The sequence below is a fragment of the Gorilla gorilla genome, chromosome 10 (assembly GCF_029281585.2).
Source record: "Gorilla gorilla gorilla isolate KB3781 chromosome 10, NHGRI_mGorGor1-v2.1_pri, whole genome shotgun sequence".
NCBI lineage: Eukaryota > Metazoa > Chordata > Mammalia > Primates > Hominidae > Gorilla > Gorilla gorilla.
In genome coordinates this window covers 70,814,819-70,834,824 of record NC_073234.2, presented here as the reverse complement: position 1 = coordinate 70,834,824, position 20,006 = coordinate 70,814,819, and the positions used below count along the sequence as shown (strand labels likewise).

The following is a 20,006-nucleotide window of genomic DNA, read 5'->3' as shown; positions in this document are numbered from 1 at the left end:
GATGGCTTGAGCCTGGGAGGCGGAGGTTGCAGTGAACCGAGATTGCACCACTGAACTCCAACCTGGGCGACAGGAGTGAAACCTTGTCTCAAAAAAAAAAAACAAAAAAACAAAAAAACAGACATACCCAAATGCCTGGAGAAGAATACCCCACCAACAACAATTCCCAGAAAACATTTGTTTTAAAAGTATCTGCCTAGCATAAAGGAAAGAAAGAAAATTTGGGTTGGTGCTTAACTCTGAATCTTTAGACAAATTATATAATTTCTGTATGTGTCTGTATGTGCTACTTTTTACACTTGGAAACCCTGATGATTCCATGGTCTCCTACCTTTTTTCCTGAAACGTTATAAGAAAAAATTAGAAGTAAATGTAAGAGACCTGAAGGTTTTCAGAAATAAAAGTGCTGGTAATGCATCTGTACTTGGATGTCAGATTCATCTCCAGCTTCACGGGGTCAAAACTGTGCTTCCAGTCCTTCCTCATGACCCTACACCCCCACCACAGGCTTCTTGGTTGATGGAAAAACTATACCACCAGTTGCTCAGGCCAAAATGTTTGACATCTTTCTCTCAATCCATCACTAAATAATTGTCTAGTCTGCCCATCAAAGTATATCCAGAATCTGTTCACTCCTCACTGCCACCCTGGTCCAAGTCTCTGCATTCTCTCCTGATTTATCTCCTTGCTTCTAACCTTTTGCTCTCTCTCCAGTCTATTCTTAGTACAGCAGCCAGAATAACACATCAAATTGTGTCACTTCTTTGCTTCACATCTTCCAGTGGCTTCCTATTTCTCTCAGAGTAAAAACTTAACAACGGCAAACAAGAACATAAAATTGGCCCAATTGGCCCACAGAATTAATGTTTTAGGTAGCCCTCCCAGTCTTAAAACTTGAGAAAGTTACTTTGTCTTATCTAAGTTCCTTTCGCCAAAAATCAACCATCTGTCTTCCCAGAGAGTATCCAGTAACTGAAACTTACCAGATCACTGCATCTGGACAATGAGGAGCCAGACCCCTCACCCATCACAATTGTCTAACCAATCGCCTGCTTCCTGTTGATCAACTCCACTTCCTTATCGGTGCTTAATTCCTGTTTTCCTGCATGTAGTTACATTTCTTCCCTGCTATATAAACCCCTGATTTTAGTCAGTGAGATGGATTTAAGACTGATCTCCCGTTTTCTTGGCTGCAGCACCCAATTAAAGCCTTCTTCCCTGGCAATGCATATTATCTCAGCAATTGGCTTTCTGTGCAGCAAACCACAGGACCCAGACTGAACCTCTGGTGTTTCAGTAACAGATTTTGGTTCCCTGACCTGAGAGTCTTTCCTTGTGTCTCAGCTACTGTGGGCCAGAAGAGTTTCAGAAGCCCTCCTTAGCAGCTGTGCAACCCTTTTTTGGCCAGAGGGGAGTCTTGGTCTCTCTCTCTCTCTGCAACCCCACCACTGCCTGGCCCCAACCTTGTTCCTAATTGCCTAGGAAGAACAGCCTTTTAAACTTGACATCTGCATCCAGATAGGTGAGTGTCCTTTGTGGGCCCTGACAACAAGATCTGCTCCTCTCAATTTGGAAAAATTTTAAAGGAATTTCTGTATGCAAATTGACAAGCCCAATTACTGAGAGAGAGAAGCACTCTGACTGTTTCCATTTGGACACTCACGGAGGTTTGTGTGTAAATGTTGTGTGTGTGTCCAGGCAAGTGAATGTCTTTTGTGGGTACCAGACAACAGGATTAGCTCCTCTCAACTTGGGAAATTTTTAAGGAATTTTTGTTTGTAGGTTGATCAAGTCCAACTGATGGAGAGAGGAAGCACCCTGACTGCTTCAGTTTGGGTACTCTTGGCGCTTGTTTTTTGCTAAGGCAGTGAGATTGTGTTTTGATAATTATTTGTTTGTGCATTTGTCAATATAGTCATGGGAAATTAGAATTCAATAAACTGATATTCTTTTGTAATACTGTTTGGTCCCAATATTCACTGGAATCTGGAGTTTGCTGTTGAATAGGAAAGTGGGATGGAGTTCCGGTATTCAAGCTTTTATGCTGCTGTTCTAAGCACAGTTAGGCCTGGTCAGTAGGTTCCAGGTGGTGTTTTTCTGTGATGCTGTTTGCCCCCAGTGTTCTTTGGAGTCTGGGGATGTTCGCCTTTCCAAATCACACTACCATGGAAATTGCTTTACCCAAAATTCTGGTTCGGATCCTTCATTGGACTACCTATCAGGACAAAGTTTGGCCATGTGAACATGTTCACAGACCAGTGAGTTTGTTTTGCTGTCTCATGACTAGAATTCTGAAGTAAAAGCTATTGGATCTTTGTTTGTATGTGTGTGTGTACGTGCATCTGGATGTTGCATTGCTTTTATAGGATACTAATATGGCTTATAAATAAGAGTGCTCATAAATAAATAAGTCCAAGCAATTTTTAAGTTCACATGATTTAAGTAAATCTTTAATTTAAAAGCTGGCTTAAAAATTATTGGTAAAATAAAAAACAGAAGTGTCTTCAGAAGAAGGTCCAAATGATATGGACAGGAGACAGGGAAATACTGGGTAGAAGAGGGTGGTTCCCCAGCAAAGACCCCACCCTCAAACCTAGAAACCTGTGGCCCTAAATAAGGACAGGCATTCCTGTTTTTGTGCCCAAAAGTTGCCTTCTTGCCCACCATGCCCCCCTATCCTTTACTCATATAATCCCCAGACCCTAGGCTCCAGCAGCAGGAGACAAGCAGACAAACAGAAGAGCAGAAGAGTGGCAGAGAAGGAGAGAAGGGAAGGAACATCAGGAGGAGTTCAGCTGGGGATGGTCAGAGAATCAGCACTGGATGGCCAAACTCCAGGGGAAGATCGTCTTCCCACTCCATTCCATTTCCAGTTCCCCATCCAACCTGCTGAAAGCCACACCCACCACCAATAAAACCCCCACATTCACCATCCTTCAAGTCTGTGTGTGACCTGATTCTTCCAGGACTCTGGACAAGAGCTTGGAATACAAAAAGCTGTCACACTGGCCCTCTGCCCTTGCAAAAAGGCAGAGGGTTCACTGAGCTGGTTAACACTTAAGCTGTCCATGGATGGAAAGGCTAAAAGAGTGCATTGTAACACTCGCCCACTTGGGTTCTAGGGGTCACAGATTCCCACCACCGGGCACTGCAGTGGGGCTGGTGCTCAGCATCCCAGCCCCTGCACCTGTCCATCTGTGTGTTCCCCCTCCCATAAGTTGTTTGAGCGGTGGCATGACCAAACAGACAAGCCACACCCCTGTTGCACATCCTGCTGGGGGGGGTCAGGGAACTCTCCATTTCACAAGCATGTCATAGATGGTCTGTGTAAGTCGTATGTAGTGTTTTTCCTGTTTCTCTGTGTGTCTGTCATCATGCACATACAAAGAAATTAGAAAGTTGAAAATATTTAGATAGTAAAATTTTATTTAAAACCCGACAGAAAATTGGAAAAATTTGCCTAATTAGCATATCTCATAGTTAAAACTCTTAGTCTTGATGAAGGTAAAATAAATATTATAAAGAAACATATTGGTAATTTGGAAATTCTTTTTAATATAGTTAAGCATAAATCCATATTTAGCACAGAGTCAAATTTCACATGCATTTTTGCATTGCTATGTTTCACACTGTATTTGCTGTTTTGCATAGATACTACTAGCACTAAAATACTTATCAGTCACATGCCTGAAGTAAATTTCTAAATTGCACAAAAGCTATAGTGGTGTTGGTGGACTTAAAGACCTTAATTTGTGTACCAGAAACAAAATATCTGTCATGTGTTTTTAGGCTCTGAATAACACTGCAGCCTCCAAGGTAAATCTAGTAGGATAAAAATTTGAGGTTGGTTTCCTATTTATTTGTTCTTTGCTCCTAATTTTCATTTATTTGCTTTGTTCTCCTTTGGATTTTACTTCTAATACATATATAAGACCATTGTTTTCAAGTTTCTAATGGAAGACTTTTATTTGGTTCTACGAACAGTGATTTTGTTTCCTATGCATTTTGAACAATTCATCATTTGTTCATTTTATCTAAAATTCCTAAGCTACCTTTGTCAAGCCTCCCAAAATTGGTAGAGCACACCAACTATTTAACATTTGATGGGGTTTGCTCATCTCTGACAACCTATAGAGCTACGAGAGCCTTAAGGTTCCAGGCAATAAATAAATTTTTTAAATGCTTATTTTTATAGATTCTGAACAGAAATAGCACATTATTTTGTTATTTGAAAAAGTAAGTGAGGGGCAAGGCATGGTGGCTCATGCCTGTAATCCCAGGACTTTGGCAGGCTGAGGCAGGCGTATCACTTGAGGTCAGGAGTTCAAGACCAGCCTGACCAATATGGTGAAATCCTGTCTCTATTAAAAATACAAAAAAAAAAAAAAAAATAGCCAGGTGTGGTGGTGCACACCTGTAATCCCAGCTACTCAGGAGGCTGAGGCAGGAGAATCACTGAAACCCAGGAGGCAGAGGCTTCAGTGAGCCAAGATGGCGCCATTGCACTCCAGCCTGGGTGACAGAGTAAGACTCCTTCTCAAAAAATTAAAAAAAGAAAAAGAAAACAAAAAGTAGGTGAGAATAAAAATGTTTAAATGGTGTCTGTTTCCAAGGTAATTCAATTCAATCAATAATTTCAGCTGGTTTCAGATATTTTCCTTTGGGTAATGAGGAAAATCTATGACACGGGTACAAAGTTTTAATGTTCAGGAAGGATTAGCCTTGTCCTTAAAGAAATTATACTGACTTGGATTTCTCTCAAGCTCCTTTACTTGTAATTTACCATTATCAAAATTAAGTGACATTCACTTAGATTAAATAGCAATAAAAATATGAGACTTTTCAGTGATTTTTGATCCCAAGCCTTTTATCACTATTGGGCCTTCATGTGTGTACTTGAAAACAAAATATAAACATGTTCCACTGGCTAGAAGATTCTAATGGTGAAAGTTACCTAAACAGTTGTCAGTACTGTATCTAGAAACCAATCTTAAAAATGTGTGATGATGCTCTTTTTAAAAATAGCTGAAAAGAAATTGTGTGTTTGTTCTCATTTTGTCTTTGTTTTGTTTTCAAAACAAATATTTGCATTTACCATTTTTTTGATAATGGAGAGAAAAGTTCATTGTTTACTTTGATAGTTTGACATAGGACCTATCACTTTATGTTTTTGGTCACAGTTCTGTCACTAGCAATGAAACACATGCAATGAATAATTTAACTAATACAGTGTTTGAAAGTGCTGCAGCCAGTGACTACTTGACACCAAATCAGTGTTTTAATTTGTGACATGTTAGAGAAAATACTAGCAAGTTCTGCAATGTAAATGTCCTATGAACTAATCCTTGTGCTGTTAAGTTACTGGGCTTTGACTCCTGGGTCTGGAAACGACACTGACTCTTGCTAAATATTGAACATTGACACAAGTCAAAAGCTCATCTTTAGACCCTGGAAAAGGTGACAATCAAAATGAACTGTTTTCACGAGACACAGGGCCAGAAATTAAAACTGTTCAGTCTCTCTAGGCCCAGGGACTATTACAGAATAGGTGAACACATGAGTTTGTCAGGGCTGATTTTGAGGAATAAGATTAATTCAGAGTTTTTCTGTAAAGTTGACATTAATATCAAAAGTACACAGATGCAAGGCCAGCATCTAGGCCCCCTGTGTCAGAGTAACAGGGTTTTCTTGGAACATCAATCTACTCTTTAATAGAAAATTGTAAATGTTATAAAAGGTTTATGGAAATCCTACTTTATGGTCAAACTGATGCAAATTAGATAGATTTGCTTATAAAGTTTCATTAAAATTAACTTTAACATTGATAATATGCCATATAATGGTAAAGTTTGATTTTCTCTTTGAACAAAATTTTTGTGTAACATAAATGAGATAATAAAAGATTTTTGTTTACCTTGAGTAAACTGCAGGGGAAAAAAGAAGGGAGGAGAGCCAGATTTGGTTGGCTTCATGCTATATTTAGGTCTTACTCTTTGGAAAACTGGGTCTCCTCTCTATTAAAGAGTAAACACTTTTGTTTTATGATCTTGGCTAAATGAATATTTTATGACCTATGATTCTATTTTGTGATAGCAAGTGCATTAAACCTTTGATATTTCACAAACTTCCCAAAAGCAAAATTTCAAGTTCCAAATTCAGTTTTTTTGAGCTCAAACTAACTTTGTTAGGGATATTAGTTCCCCTGAAGCCCAAGAGAGACATATTTGGTTTGTTTGTTACAATTATACATGAAGCATTGTCAAATATGTGGTAATATTTAACTTTCTTTGGGTTATGTGGATTTTATGATATTCTGGAAACTCCGACATGTCTTAATATATACAGTAATTATTATGATTATTATGGTAAATTGTTGTATGCCACAGAAATAACTAAATTTCCCTGGCAACTGTGTCTGTAACTATGAATGTCCTAAGACTTTCGTCATCTATGGTTGTCATTTAGTGTTGATTCCTCTCAAAAAGTGACTTATAATCAGCTGCACTCCAAGACTTGCCTCTTGGGGGAGCTCATGAAAAGGACTCTTGAATGCAGTTTTCTGATCACTTTGGAGATTGTGCCATAAGATTAGAGAGAAAACTTTCAGGACTCTAATTAAAAAGCTGATGTGTTCATAAAGATTGCTGATCCAATATGAAGCAGAGGAGGAGTTGGTTGCACGGACTAAACTGATGGAAGGCTGAAATAATTTTTAAAAAATGACTTTTGTTTGAAATATTGCTGATTGTTTTGTTTTTTAGAGTCTGAAGAATTTTTTTCTTTCGAGCTATTTATAGCCTTTAACAATTGAGTATACTCTTTGTAAACAGAATTTAAGGCATATTTCTTTCTCTGCCTTATTTCTCCAGAATTCATAAACTATTTGTGAATATTATTAATTCACGGTAATGTGTTTGTTTGCATATATTTAATAATAACCTGTTTTCTTTTATAATGGGACACAGCTGAAGGAACTGGTTATTCTTCCAGGGCTTTTACTGAAATGGCCTTCTGAGAGGTTCCTGCAAAGCCAGGCCTGTATAGACAATGATTCTTGCTGCACTTTGTGTGGATAATCAGGCCAAATATATGGGACTGAAGCTTATTTTGTAAGTAGTTTGGTCCTGCTATGATTTTCCCTTGGTGGAATTGGGGGACTGAGAGAGGAAGACTATTTCAGAAGAAAACTATAGTATTACATTAACCTTTGACTCCTTACCCATGGTATGGAGCTGCCCACAACGTCCCTTCTCAGCATGAAGCATCCCAAAAGATCGACAGCGAGATTCCCCATGATTGAGAGACTGATAAATAGAAAGGCTAGGGGGACTGAAACTGGTCTACTTGTCCCATAGAACTAATGTTTACTGTTTCTTTTGAATAAAGACAGAGATTGAACTTCCCAGTCTTAAAACTTGAGAAAGTTGCATTTGTCTTAGATCTGAGTTTCTTCCATAGGAAACCAACCATCAGGTCTCCCAGATAGTATCAAGGAACTGAAACATTTGCCATATCACTGCATCTGGACAATGAGATGCCAGACCACTCACCTGTCATGATTGCTTAACTGACTGCCTGCTTCCTGTTGACCGACTTCTCTTTCTTACCCCTCCCTAATTCTTGTTTTCCTGCAAGCAGTTACATTTCTCCCCTGCTATATAAACTCCAAATTTTATTCAGTCATGGAGATGAATTTGAGACTGATCTCCCATCTGCTCAGCTGAAGCACCCAGTTAAATCCTTCTTCCCTGGCAATATGTGTTGTCTCAGTGATTGGCTTTCAGTTCTTCAAGCAGCAGGACCTAGACTGAACCCTGACATTTCAGTAACAATCAGATGTGGTCTGAGCTCAACTCCCTCCCTACCATCTCCCCTGTCCCATCACTTGTTAACCTCACCTCGTGCCCACTGGGCACCAGCCACACTGGCCTCCTGGCTGCCCCTGAACACAGCAGGCACAACACACCCAGGGGCTTTGCCTAGTCCCTCCACCTGGAATACTCTTCCCTTGAAGAGTTCCTCCTTCAACTCTTTGCTGAATTATTTCCTTCCCAGGAGGCCCTTCTTGAGCCCCTCTGTAAAACTGCAACGAATCCCTACTTATGTTCCAGGTACTCCTTTTCATGTTCTGCCTTTTTTTCTCCTGCAGCATTTATCACATTTTTAACATATTACATAATTGAAGTATTTGTTTGTCATGTCTCTTTTCTTTTTTGAAACAGAGTCTCGCTCTGTCACCCACGCTGGAGTGCCGTGGCACGATCTCAGCTCACTGCAACATCTGCCTCCCGGGTTCAAGCAATTCTCCTGCCTCAGCCTCCTGAGTAGCTAGGATTACAGGCTTGTGCCACTACACCAGGCTAATTTTTGTATTTTAAGTAGAGTCAGGGTTTCACCATGTTGGCCAGGCTGATCTCAAACTCCTGACCTCATGATCCACCCACCTCGGCCTCTCAAAGTGCTAGAATTACAGGTGTGAGCCACGAAGCCCGGCCTGTCATGTCTCTTAAAAAACCTCACTCCCCACCTCAATTAACATGTTCTCCATGGAGGTAGGGATTTGTGTTTTCTCTGTTTGGCTCATTGATGTCCCAGAGATCCTAGAATAACATTTTGCACAATAATACTTTGCATCCACTTGGCACTGCATATGAGTTTGTGGGATGAAGGAAGATCAGTGGCCCTGTATTACTAAGAGAGCCATTGCCAGTGACAGTGAAGAGAACTTTTAAGAGGAGTTACACGTGGTAATTAAGGGGATTCTGTTTCAGTTGCAATACTTAATATAGTCTTTCTCAGATTATAATTTTGTTTGTGTCTACATCAATTTTGAAGTCTCTGAGAGTCAAAGTAATGTAGTCTTTAGCTTTTTGCCCCAAATCCCTTTACTCTTTTCATATAGTAGTCACTTGCTGAATGCTTATTGAAATGAAAGAAAACATGGCAGGGTGCGGTGGCTCATGCCTGTAATCCCAACACTTTGGAAGTCAGAGGTGGGTGGATCACCTGAGGGCAGGAGTTTGAGACCAGACTTGCCTACATGGTGAAACCCTGTCTCTACTAAAAATACAAAAATCAGCCGGGCGTGGTGGTGTGCGCCCGTAGTGCCAGCTACTTGGGGGGGACTGAGGCAGGAGAATCGCTTGAACCAGGGAGGCGGAGGTTCCAGTGAGCTGAGATCACACCACTGCACTCCAGCCTGGATGACAGAGCGAGACGCTGTCAAAAAAAAAAAAAAAAAAGGAAACAAAATGACAAAATGTATGGAAAGGAATAAAACAAAATTGAGCAGATTTACCCTGTCTTGGATTATACACATATACACATATATATTTATCTTTTAAATTTAATTAAAATGATACTGAAATATTACCCAGGTATATTTACACAAATTAATTATACTGTATTAGTAGAAATAAAAAGAAATACTAAAAAGATGAGAGAGGGAGGAACACCCTAAGGTACTGTAGGTAAATTTCTGGTTATTGCCTTCAATGACGATAGTCCAGGAGACAGCAGAAGATGAAAGGGGTGGATTTGTCCTTCTCAGGCAATCTCGGTTCCCATGAGCCCTCAGGCTGTGAGCATCTTGCTGTGGTGAATGGGATTCTAGTGTTTACAGATAAGCCTTCTTCATACAACATGGCCTCTATACAATTAGTGCTCAATTTTCAAAACAGGTATTTGTCCCGCTTACGAGGAATGATTTCTCTGGGTTTGGCTTCTTGAGATATAGGTATGTCAGTCTCCAACATGGAGCCAGTCTAAAAGGACTTTCAAGAGTATTTTTGACTGGGTGTGATGTTTGCTTTATTTACTGACTTTGAACCTAACCCCATGTGTCTCCACAGTAGCCCCTCAGCACCACGGTATTCCGAGTGGAGTCACAAAGGTGATTACTCTTTGCTGGAGATTAAAGACTAACTGCTGCTGCTGCACAGAAAGTAGCTGGACATTGCAATCACGTTTTCTAAATAAATAATGATGTCTTATGATGACAATGGTGACCCAGTGCTCTCATCTCTGCAAGAATGGAAGAGTAAGAAGTGGGTTTATAATATTGCAAAAATGACATATTTCAGATATAGGACACAGATTTTGAGATGGTTTCTTTCTTTTATTTTATTTTATTATTATTATACTTTAAGTTTTAGGGTACATGTGCACAATGTGCAGGTTTGTTACATATGTATACATGTGCCATGTTGGTGTGCTGCACCCATTAACTCGTCATTTAGCATTAGGTATATCTCCTAATGCTATCCCTCCCCCCTCCCCCCACCCCACAACAGGCCCCGGAGTGTGATGTTCCCCTTCCTGTGTCCATGTGTTCTCATGGTTCAGTTCCCACCTACGAGTGAGAACATGTGGTGTTTGGTTTTTTGTCCTTGCAATAGTTTGCTGAGAATGATGATTTCCAATTTCATCCATGTCCCTACAAAGGACATGAACTCATCATTTTTTATGGCTGCATAGCATTCCATGATGTATATGTGCCACATTTTCTTAATCCAGTCTATCGTTGTTGGACATTTGGGTTGGTTCCAAGTCTTTGCTATTGTGAATAGTGCCACAATAAACATAAGTGTGCATGTGTCTTTATAGCAGCATGATTTATAGTCCTTTGGGTATATACCCAGTAATGGGATGGCTGGGTCAAATGGTATTTCTAGTTCTAGATCCCTGAGGAATCGCCACACTGACTTCCACAATGGTTGAACTAGTTTACAGTCCCACCAACAGTGTAAAAGTGTTCCTATTTCTCCACATCCTCTCCAGCACCTGTTGTTTCCTGACTTTTTAATGATCACCATTCTAACTGGTGTGAGATGGTATCTCATTGTGGTTTTGATTTGCATTTCTCTCACGGCCAGTAATGAGCATTTTTTCACGTATTTTTTGGCTGTATAAATGTCTTCTTTTGAGAAGTGTCTGTTCATATCCTTCGCCCACTTTTTGATGGGGTTGTTTTTTTTTTCTTGTAAATTTGTTTGAGTTCATTGTAGATTCTGGATATTAGCCCTTTGTCAAATGAGTAGGTTGCAAAAATTTTCTCCCATTTTGTAGGCTGCCTGTTCACTCTGATGGTAGTTTCTTTTGCTGTGCAGAAGCTCTTTAGTTGAATTAGATCCCATTTGTCAATTTTGGCTTTTGTTGCCATTGCTTTTGGTGTTTTGGACATGAAGTCCTTGCCCATGCCTATGTCCTGAATGGTGTTGCCTAGGTTTTCTTCTAGGGTTTTTATGGTTTTAGGTCTAACATGTAAGTCTTTAATCCATCTTGAATTAATTTTTGTATAAGGTGTAAGGAAGGGATCCAGTTTCAGCTTTCTACATATGGCTAGCCAGTTTTCCCAGCACCATTTATTAAATAGGGAATCCTTTCCCCATTGCTTGTTTTTCTCAGGTTTGTCAAAGATCAGATAGTTGTAGATATGCGGCATTATTTCTGAGGGCTCTGTTCTGTTCCATTGGTCTATATCTCTGTTTTGGTACCAGTACCATGCTGTTTTGGTTACTGTAGCCTTGTAGTATAGTTTGAAGTCAGATAGTGTGATGCCTCCAGCTTTGTTCTTTTGGCTTAGGATTGACTTGGCGATGCGGGCTCTTTTTTTTGGTTCCATATGAACTTTAAAAGTAGTTTTTTCCAATTCTGTGAAGAAAGTCATTGGTAGCTTGATGGGGATGGCATTGAATCTATAAATTACCTTGGGCAGTATGGCCATTTTCACAATATTGATTCTTCCAACCCATGAGCATGGAATGTTCTTCCATTTGTTTGTATCCTCTTTTATTTCATTGAGCAGTAGTTTATAGTTCTCCTTGAAGAGGTCCTTTACATCCCTTGTAAGTTGGATTCCTGGGTATTTTATTCTCTTTGAAGCAATTGTGAATGGGTGTTCACTGATGATTTGGCTCTCTGTTTGTCTGTTATTGGTGTATAAGAATGCTTTTGATTTTTGTACATTGATTTTGTATCCTGAGACTTTGCTGAAGTTGCTCATCAGCTTAAGGAGATTTTGGACTGAGACAATGGGGTTTTCTAGATATAAAATCATGTTATCTGCAAACAGGGACAATTTGACTTCCTCTTTTCCTAATTGAATACCCTTTATTTCCTTCTCCTGACTGACTGCCCTGGCCAGAACTTCCAACACTATGCTGAATAGGAGTGGTGAGAGAGGACATCCCTGTCTTGTGCCAGTTTTCAAAGGGAATGCTTCCAGTTTTTGTCCATTCAATATGATATTGGCTGTGGGTTTGTCATAGATAGCTCTTATTATTTTGAGATACATCCCATTAATACCTAATTTATTGAGAGTTTTTAGCATGAAGGGTTGTTGAATTTTGTCAAAGGCCTTTTCTGCATCTATTGAGATAATCTTGTGGCTTTTGTCTTTGGTTCCGCTTACATGATGGATTACATTTATTGATTTTCGAATGTTGACCCAGCCTTGCATCCCAGGGATGAAGCCCACTTGATCATGGTGGATAAGCTTTTTGATGTGCTGCTGGATTTGGTTTACCAGTATTTTATTGAGGATTTTTGCATCAATGTTCATCAAGGATATTGGTCTAAAATTCTCTTTTTTGGTTGTGTCTCTGCCAGGCTTTGGTATCAGGATGATGCTGGCCTCATAAAATGAGTTAGGGAGGATTCCCTCTTTTTCTATTGATTGGAATAGTTTCAGAAGGAATGGTACCAGCTCCTCCTTGTAGCTCTGGTAGAATTCGGCTCTGAATCCATCTGGTCCTGGACTTTTTTTGGTTGGTAAGCTATTGATTATTGCCACAATTTCAGAGCCTGTTATTGGTCTATTCGGAGATTCGACTTCTTCCTGGTTTAGTCTTGGGAGGGTGTATGTGTCGAGGAATTTATCCATTTCTTCTAGATTTTCTAGTTTATTTGTATAGAGGTGTTTGTAGTATTCTCTGATGGCAGTTTGTATTTCTGTGGGATCGGTGGTGATATCGCCTTTATCATTTTTTATTGCATCTATTTGATTCTTCTATTTTTTCTTCTTTATTAGTCTTGCTAGCGGTCTATCAATTTTGTTGATCTTTTCAAAAAACCAGCTCCTGGATTCATTAACTTTTTGAAGGATTTTTTTGTATCTCTATTTCCTTCAGTTCTGCTCTGATTTTAGTTCTTTCTTGCCTTCTGCTAGCTTTTGAATGTGTTTGTTCTTGCTTTTCTAGTTCTTTTAATTGTGATGTTAGAGTGTCAATTTTGGATCTTTCCTGCTTTCTCTTGTGGGCATTTAGTGCTATGAATTTCCCTCTACACACTGCTTTGAATGTGTCCCAGAGATAATGGTATGTTGTGTCTTTGTTCTCACTGGTTTCAAAGAACATCTTTATTTCTGCCTTCATTTCGTTATGTACCCAGTAGTCATTCAGGAGCAGGTTGTTCAGTTTTCATGTAGTTGAGTGGTTTTGAGTGAGTTTCTTAATCCTGAGTTCTAGTTTGATTGCACTGTGGTCTGAGAGACAGTTTGTTATAATTTCTGTTCTTTACATTTGCTGAGGAGTGCTTTACTTCCAAGTATGTGGTCAATTTTGGAATAGGTGTGATGTGGTGCTGAAAAAAATGTATATTCTGTTGATTTGGGGTGGAGAGTTCTGTAGATGTCTATTAGGTCCTCTTGGTGCAGAGCTGAGTTCAATTCCTGGATATCCTTGTTAACTTTCTGTCTCGTTCATCTGTCTAATGTTGACAGTGGGATATTAAAGTCTCCCATTATTAATGTGTGGGAGTCTAAGTCTCTTTGTAGGTCACTCAGGACTTGCTTTATGAATCTGGGTACTCCTGTATTGGGTGCATATATATTTAGGATAGTTAGTTCTTCTTGTTGAATTGATCCCTTTACCATTATGTAATGGCCTTCTTTGTCTCTTTTGATCTTTGTTGGTTTGAAGTCTGTTTTATCAGAGACTAGGATTGCAACCCCTGCCTTTTTTTGTTTTCCATTTGCTTGGTAGATCTTCCTCCATCCCTTTTTTTGAGCCTATATGTGGTTTCTTAAGAGAGGTTTTAGAATCTTCTTATGTTGGAACTTTTCCTTTTAATCTCATTCTGCCTAGAGTGGTTTATTACAAGCATTTTTCAAAGTGCATTCTAGCATTATACAACATACTAAGAGTGTTTACTCAAAATAAGGACTCTGTCATCAAATACATCTCAGAATCATTTGAGAGATGTTAACTCAGATATATGAGAGTGGGTGGGTAAATTTTGCAGACTTGTAATGGCTCCTTCGGTGCACTACTTAAAATTTGTTTCAGTTGCCTTATTTCTACCTTCAGGAATAACAACAGCCAAACAAATCTTCACAGAGTTATTCCTTTAACAACATCACCTTAATAGGGTTTCCTTTTGAATCTTTTATTTTAAAGTTACGGAGAATTTCTCCCCAGTCAACAGCAAGTGTAAGATAATAACCAGAAAGAGATTCATAGGCATTTCATGTGTATTCTGGTTTCTAAGTGCTAGAAACATTACTTGTTATTACCAGTGACAGAGGCTGTAATTAGAATTGTGCATGTTGGTTTTTGCCTCAGCAGTAACGATATGTCTGTGAAGACTTGTGATGGAATAAGGTACACTGCAAGCCACTCATAAAGGATAAGCATGTAGAGAGGACATTTCATCTACAAGAGCTTATTCATCATATATTAAGTGACAGTTTCCCCTATGTAAAATCAAAATGACATTTTATTAACTCTCCACAAATTCATCATTTTCTTTGTCTCCCTAGGAAGTTTTCAAGTTCTCCAGTGAATCATTTAGGAGCAGAAGCAGCATAATTCAACAGATGCCTTGGGAGGAAAATATGAGGCACAAAAGTAAACAGGAAAGAACAAAACCACCGAATGAGGCATTATGTTGTCTGTGTGACAATTTAAGATTTATCAGTGTCAACTTTGTGTTGCATGCACGTGAGGTTAACTTTACCCTACTTCTAGGAGTGGTTAGTTAGCAGTTAAAAGTACCCGGCTCAGGAGGCCATGCTTTTGAGGGCCTACACAGACACTTCCAATTTTGCTGTCAAAATCCATACCAGAAGTTTGTCCTTCAGTATGAGGGTTGTTAGAAAATAATGATACTCTGCTGAAATAAGTTGTGGCCAAAATAAATGGTTGGCTAGAAAGACTGTACAAGCACCATCATCCTTGAATGACAAGGGTCTAGGATCCCAGCAAGCCCAGCAGCCTTACAGAGCTAGAACTCAGCCCTATTTGGTCCCCACACTTCACAAAGGCTCTGAGCTCAACATAACTTGAAGATAGGCTGTTCTGCCTTGGGGTAGTACCCTGTCCTCAGAGAAAGCCTGCCATGCAAAGTTGTGTGGGAGAGCCGTAAGCCTGAGGAAGGACTTCTCTGAGCTCATAAGAGCAGATGGTGTAAAACTAGCTTTGTACTTGCTTGCTGATAAACATTTGCACTTCCAGCTGCATTTTATCCATGGCTTACATTCAATGTTACATCCCATCTGGCTCTAAACACAAGGGACCCAGTGTTTACAAAGGATGTGGCAATCTTTAAGCAGCCACATTGGCTTAGGTTAATTTGCAACATCAGGAATCTGGTATTTGGTATTAAAGTGTGACCCAGTAAGAGGAATATTTTTTTCAGTCTTCCTGGAATCACTGAAAATTTCTAGTCATTCAAATCTATCATAATTCATTTTGACAGTAACTTTGTAATTTAGTAACTTCGGCCAGTAGACTCTAATCATCTCTATGTAGATGCCACATTTTTTTAATAGATAGGAGCCATATTTGACAAGGTCTTTCTTTGGTAATAATTTAACAAGTGTTGCTGGAAAACCAGTTTTACTCTGCTTTTCAGCTAAACCCATTTGTTTCTACCATCCTGAAGAAATACTCTAGGAAAAAATAACTCCCAATTAGTGATCATTGTGTTGAGTTCTCACTGCATCTTTTCCATATTTTCAAGCCTCATGTGGACCATAGAAAGTCTTCTCTCTTGAATACATTTTAAAATTTAAGTTGATACCATTTCATGGAAAGCAGTCCCTTTACGAAGCTACGAAGCATCTTTCATGTCTTGATGCATGCGTATGTGAACGTCTGCTGCCTTCATAGAAACACAGGTGTTTGCACCATTTTTAAACACAGGGCTTCTTTTTCTATCCATTGCTACATTGTACTAATCATTTACAGTTGCCCTTTTAAGTAATAGATGTATGCTGTTTACTGTGTATTTAATTATGGAAAAAGTGAACTATTCTTTCATGTGAGTTATCTGTGAAAGTAGCTTTTTAAACACCTCTTAGGAAGCAAAATAATCCACCATGCTTTTATAACCATATGTTTCACAGTAAGAAGTTGGATCTTGTCCAAAGAGATGTGATATATTCTGATTATAGAAGATTTTGCTTTGCATGAATACAGGACAGACAGCAGGAATCAAATCTACTATTAATAGTAGCTCGTCCAGAAGCTATTATGCTAGTAAATCTTTCTCTTCCTTTTAGCTGCTAAAATAAAAGCTTCCTGGTTTTATTGTTACTCTTACATGTCATGAAGTAAGCCAGAAACCTCTCACCATATTTGTTTGATAAAGTATGATGAACATTTGGCTACCTGCAGGAAATGCAGTTCTAAAATATTTGGATCTTCACCAAGGAAAACTCTAGATTACTTTTAGTTCCTTTTCCTTATTGATTTCAGATTAGAAAGCAAAGGCACCATCTTCTATGTGACAATCAACAATAAGTGGTAGAAAAATTGTGCATCATGTCATATAATTTTATAAATATTTTTATTTTAATCTGTCTTCACCTGTCATTGGTGCCTCCTGGGGGAAGAAAGTGTTTTTTTTTTTTGTTTGTTTTTTGTTTTTGCTTTTTCTTTTAAAAGCAAGATTTGAATTGTCTAAGAGACTAATGGAGTATACAATTCCATTTTAGTCTCCCAGTTGTTTCGTTTCTTCATTTAAGTTTTATCAGTGAATTTTAGAGCTTATGAAAATCACAAAATGAATTACCAGCTTCAGCCAAGTAAAGTGTAGGCTGGCAGCCATGCTGTTGAGATCTGTCCCAGTTCAGTTTTGTCCTGTTGCCGCAGAGTAGAGAAAATGTTAAAGCATCTTTTATTCAGGTCTGCATTTGAGATACAGATATGACCTGTGCTTGTGTCATGGGAGGGCTGCCCTTAAGAGATTTACCTCTTTGCGGCTCAGGAGAATGTTCTTCTGTATCCTCACAAGGCAGAAAAGGAAAATCAAGCCCAGTAATATCTGCCACACGGAATATATTATTATCTCACCTCTTGTTTACACAAGTTTGCTATCAGACAGGATAAGTCAGGTTACCAACACCTTTATTTTTAACTAATCATCCAATTAAAGCATACAAAAGTAATTTTCCTGAAGTCACATAGTTGATCATAGGTATATTTATATAAACTGTTACTAGGTATATTATTAGATGTTTTATTTATAATTTCTTTTCCCTGTGTAATTAGGAATAAGTTTTCACTGGGCTTTTTTTCTAAAAATTAAATTAGTTTCTCTGAAAGTTAAACCACTTTCCATGGAAAAGGCCCCCAAGCCCCCCTGTCTAGTTCCTTATTGTTTCTGAGTTTCATCTAAAACCGTTAGGCTGAAATAGACTCTACATTGTTTAGCAAATTTTGTCATTATCTGTGATCTCCAAGATCCACGATTGGGCTGTCCCCCCAGTTTTCTTGTCCTAGGAAATCTAGACATGTCCTAAGGGAAACATTTTTTCCTAACTTCCCAATTTTCTGCTTGGCATATTCACTTGTTATTTTAGAGAAATATTTTCTTAAATATTTTAAGTCTATTTGATCTGACTAGAGAGGAGGGAGGAAAATTAGCAGTATGGACAATCAAAGTTTGGGTTAAAGGTTCGTGGAATTTAGATAGTTTGCCATGATCTTAAGTGGATATTTCTAAAATAAAGAGAAACACTGGCCTGCTTCCAGCCTTTTCAGATCTGCATTCCCCACTAAAGTGGAGAGTAGTAGCTTCTCCTTACCAAAGCTTATACCACAGAATCCCCACTTTCTCCTCACAGGCTCCCCTAGTGGCCTCGTACTACAGGGTGTCATAACTCACATAACATCAGCTTTCAGACCTGGAGGAATCTTTGCAACCCAGCCCCATGGCTGAGCTCAGAGCCCTGAGCAATACTTATTTGTCTCATCTTAGAGTTAGAGCTCTTTGAGGATGGAAGCGCTTCCTCGTCTGCCCAAGGTGACATATATAACCAAGCATCCCAACCTCCAAATGCATTTTAAAACTTTTATTTTTTCTTTCTTGCTTTCATCTTTGAAACTCTGTGTTTCACTCTTTCCCACCAGAAAGCCATCTCTAGTCTCTCCCACTCTCCTACCCAGCTTTCTCTCTGGCCCAGGACCTTCATTCACTTAATTGATTTATTCAGCAAATATTTGCACCAGGCACTGGGCTAAGCACAAGTCTTGCACCAATGAACACGAGTGACAAGCTCCCTGCATTCATGGAGCTCACAGTCTAGTGAGACAAAGACAATAAAGGCAGTAAACACACAGATGCATATGTCATTACAACTGGGGTGATTTTCATGAAATAAAGACTGTGCTGGTGCCTGAAGAACCTGGTAGAGGATGAACACACAGCCCTGTGATTTTTCATTCTGCACATCAGTCTTCTTGGGGAGGTTGATTGCTCTATGACTCTCTTCCCATCTCCGTGGTCCAAGCAGCAGTCAGTGCCATGGGAATCCTGTCCACTGCAGGGCACGGTGAGTAAGGAGAAAGCAGGGAGGTTGGCTGTGCTCTCACCTGTCACCCACCTCAAGGATGAAAGTGCCTCCCAACCTGGTGGCTGCCCGGCACTCAGCGCTCGGTTGAGTCAAGGACGTGAACACCCACCATAGTGAGGAAAATACTTTAGTCAGGCAAGAAGGTGTGATGCTGAGGATGTGAAGAGAAGCCTCTTTCGGATCCCCGGTGAGGGCTGTTCTCTAATAACCTTCATGAGGGGCAGTTGTGTAAAATGTGGCTCATTGTGTAAAATGCTATCCAGGAACATGGATAATGACCTGACCAGAGTCATGTTTATAGTTGCACTCTTAATTCTTAGGATGAATTATTAATAGTAGGGTATATTACATTCGCTTTAGAAATCTCTTTGGGAAGACACATGAATGCTTTTGTAAAAACATATCAGCTTTTGAAGAATCAAAAGTAATTAGTCTCAAAAAATTAAAGTGCACCTATAAAAAGGGAACATCAATGTACTATTCTATAATAGGCTCAGAGTTAATGCGGAACATTCCACAAAACACTCGTTCTTGGGGATTTATTTTCAACATTAGAAAGAAATACTCACTCTTGACAGGATTCTTGTGAAGAGGTTTACTCTGTTTTAAAAATATGTACTTGACGTTCTTGTACCAATATGTACTTTGTAAACTCAGTATAATCTAAATTACAAAGATAGCTTGCAGCTTTTAAATAAAATAAATTTGCTCCGTTTTTCACCTTGCTTTTCATTGTTAATGAGTCATAGAAATACAATGTCCTATTGCATCCATTTGAGTTGAAGTCTTGTAATACAAGCTATAACTTTTTCTTCCTTCTAATTCTAAAGGGTTTGGTTTTTTAGGTTTAAAAATGAGTTTATTACTTACAGAACCATAAATTACTTAAGGGAAAGCATCCAAATCATATGGAATCACTCTCAGAAATTTTATTACTCCATATGTTGTAGTCAGTAAAACAAAGTTCTTAAATAAAATCCAGTGACAAATATCTTAAGATGTTTAAAATCTTTTACTTTGTACATTTAAAGTATTTGTAGTTTGTATTAGGGAGTCTTATTTATATTTTTGAAATTCTTTTGCTATTCTTTATAACTATTAATCATAATAGGCTGTTTGAAATGTTCACAAGAAACATTTAAAATTGTAATAGGAAAATTCTACACAGCTTTCTTGTTAAACTTTTTAAAAAGAAAAAACAATACTACAC

General features: G+C 38.8%; 1 long non-coding RNA gene across 3 annotated transcripts; it reads left to right on the top strand.

The window, feature by feature from the left end:
- The first annotated feature begins 1,158 nt into the window (after positions 1-1,158).
- LOC129525846 (uncharacterized) lies at positions 1,159-19,678 on the top strand. 3 transcript variants are annotated; one of them, XR_010129348.1, is made up of 4 exons: positions 1,159-1,522; positions 6,991-7,109; positions 9,852-10,046; positions 14,759-17,185. It is a non-coding gene; the product is annotated as an uncharacterized lncRNA (long non-coding RNA). The 3 variants fall into 3 exon arrangements; XR_008670361.1 differs by having other exon boundaries at positions 1,161-1,522; positions 9,852-10,039; XR_008670362.2 differs by lacking the exon at positions 6,991-7,109 and having other exon boundaries at positions 1,162-1,522; positions 9,852-10,039; positions 14,759-19,678.
- The last annotated feature ends 328 nt before the right edge of the window (positions 19,679-20,006 follow it).